The 2,864-nt window shown below is 44.3% G+C and overlaps 1 protein-coding gene and 1 pseudogene across 1 annotated transcript in view; one reads left to right on the top strand and one right to left on the bottom strand.

Moving 5' to 3' along the window:
• Positions 1–2,864, bottom strand: part of FANCC (Fanconi anemia, complementation group C) — a 388,004-nt gene that overhangs the window by 193,896 nt on the left and 191,244 nt on the right. The window lies entirely within an intron of this gene.
• LOC102869945 lies at positions 248–2,234 on the top strand (annotated as a pseudogene).

Below are 2,864 nucleotides of genomic sequence, written 5' to 3'. Positions count from 1 at the left end.
GGAAAACTTTGCAGGCATAATGAAGAATGACAGAATATATATTCAAGAAGCTGAGGTAACGCCATATAGACTAGACCCTAAGAGAAAAACACCAAGGCATATCATTGTCAAATTTGCTAGAACCAAAGATAAGGAGAAAATACTAAAAGCAATGAGAGAGAAACAAAGAGTAACCTATAAGGGAGAACAGATAAGATTAAGTGCTGTGCTGGCGGCCACCCCCAGGGTCCCCGCTGCGGCGCCGACCATGGGCGAGGAGGACTACTACCTGGAGCTCAGCGACCGGCCGGTGCAGTTCAAGAAGGCGAACCCGGTCAACTGCGTCTTCTTCGATGAGGCCAACAAGCAGGTGTTTGCCATCCGATCTGGAGGCGCTACTGGGGTTGTAGTGAAAGGACCCGACGATCGGAACCCCATTTCATTTAGAATGGAAGATAAAGGAGAAGTGAAGTGCATTAAATTTTCCCTAGAAAATAAGATTTTGGCCGTTCAGAGGACCTCAAAGACTGTGGACTTTTCTAATTTCATCCCTGATAATTCTCAGCAGGAGTACACACAGGAATGCAAGACCAAGAATGCCAACATCTTAGGATTCTGCTGGACCAGTTCTACTGAAATTGCCTTTATAACAGATCAAGGAATTGAATTTTACCAGGTTTTACCAGAGAAACGGAATCTGAAACTGCTGAAGAGTCAGAACATCAACATGAATTGGTACATGTACTGCCCCGAGAGCGCTGTCATCCTGCTGTCCACCACCGTCCTTGGCAACGTTCTGCAGCCCTTTTATTTTAAGGGTGTCACTATGTCCAAGCTGCCCAAGTTTGAGATTGATCTGTCTGCCGCACCCAAGTCAACGAAACTCAGCCTTTCCGAAAGAGACATGGCGATGGCTACGATATACGGACAGCTTTATGTTCTCTTCTTGAGGCATCACTCACGGACATCCAATAGCACCAGAGCGGAGGTGGTGCTCTACCATATACCACGAGAAGGTGCCTATAAAAAGATGCACATACTGAAGTTGAATAGGACAGGGAAGTTTGCCCTGAACGTGGTGGACAACTTGATAGTCGTTCACCACCAGGACACGGAGACGTCTGTCATATTTGACATAAAGATGACAGGTGAGTTTGACGGGGCCCTTACAGTCCATCACCCTGTGCTTCCCCCAAGATCCATTCAGCCCTACCAGATCCCCATGGCAGGTCCTGCTTCCATGACCAGCCAGTCTCCTGTTACCTGTAAGCTCTATTCCTCATGCGGATTGTCTTCCAGCCTGAAATCATCATCAGTGTGAGCCAAGGTTACCTGTGGAACTTGCGAGTGAAGCTTCAGCCCATAGTCAACCTCTTGCCAGATAAAGGCAGGCTGATGGACTTTCTCCTCCAGAGAAAAGAGTGCAAGATGGTCATCCTGTCTATCTGTTTCCAAATGTTAGGTGAGTCAGACAGAGCCACGCTACCGCTGATCACCACTGTTTTTGATAAACACAATCACGAGTATAAGAAGTCCCTGGATGCTGAGCAGAGTTATACAACGGCAGTAGAAGCAGGCAGAGTCGAAGTAACCCACTGCTAAAAAAGCCTGTGTGGATGCAGGTGGTGGTTGACCAGTCTGACATGTACACCCACGTCCTGTCCGTGTTCTTGGAGAACAAGGAGCTGCCTCATAAGTTTGTGATAGCTGTGCTGATGGAATATATTCGTTCTCTAAACCATTTCCAGGTTGCAGTGCAGCATTACTTACATAAGCTGGTTATCAAGACCCTGGTCCAGCACAACCTTTTCTACATGCTGCACCAGTTCCTGCGGTACAATGTTCTCAGTGACTCCAAGCCTCTGGCTTGTCTCCTGCTCTCCCTGGAAAGTTTCTATCCTCCTAATCATCAGCTGTCTCTGGATATGTTGAAGAGACTTTCAACCGCAAATGATGAGATTCTGGAAGTGCTTCTCTCCAAACACCAGGTGTCTCCAAACACCAGGTGTTAGCTGCCTTACGGTTCATCCGGGGCATCGGTGGCCATGACAACATCTGCACGGAAATTCTTAGATGCCGCAAAGCAGACTGAAGACAACATGCTTTTCTATACGATATTCCGGTTTTTTGAACAGCACAATCAGCGTTTGCAGGGGAGTCCTAATTTTACGCCAGGAGAACACTGTGAGGAGCACGTTGCTTTCTTCAAGCAGGTTTTTGGAGATCAAACTTTAATGAAGCCCACCACATTCTGAAAGAAACTACTTCCTAGTCTGTTTTTTTATATATAAAAATGTGTACAAAGTTAATTTATTGCATTAATAAAGGTCTTTAAACTACAAAAAAAAAAGATTAAGTGCTGATTTCTCAGCAGACACCATGAGAGCAAGAAGACAGTGGAATGGCATCTATCGAACACTTAAAGAACACAACTTTCAACCAAGAATAAGGTACCCAGCAAAACTATCCATCAAGTATGAAGGAGAGATCAAAATATTCCCAGAAATACAGAACCTAAATAAGTTCGTAAAAGCAAGACCAGCCTTACAGGAAACACTGAGAGACGTCCTTGAAACAGAGATGCCACAGAAAACAGGATGGACCAAAGTAACTAGCAACAACACCAAAAAGAATTGAACAGAATGACAGCAATAAAACCCTAACTTACAATAATTACACTGAACATGAATGGTTTAAATGCACCACTGAAAAGAAAAAGAGTAGCAGATTGGATAAAAAAAACAAAACCCATCAATACGTTGCCTACAAGAGACACATCTGAAGAATGAAGATAAAGAAAGACTAAAAATTAAAGGATGGGACAAAATATACCAAGCAAATGGCAACTAAAAAAAACCAGGAGTAGTGATACTAATCTCTCATAA

Source organism: Elephantulus edwardii, unplaced genomic scaffold (assembly GCF_000299155.1).
Source record: "Elephantulus edwardii isolate Elephantulus edwardi_28Jun2011 unplaced genomic scaffold, EleEdw1.0 scaffold00238, whole genome shotgun sequence".
Taxonomy (NCBI): domain Eukaryota; kingdom Metazoa; phylum Chordata; class Mammalia; order Macroscelidea; family Macroscelididae; genus Elephantulus; species Elephantulus edwardii.
The sequence above is the reverse complement of the archived record's forward strand: the minus strand, read 5'-3'. Positions and strand labels throughout refer to the sequence as shown.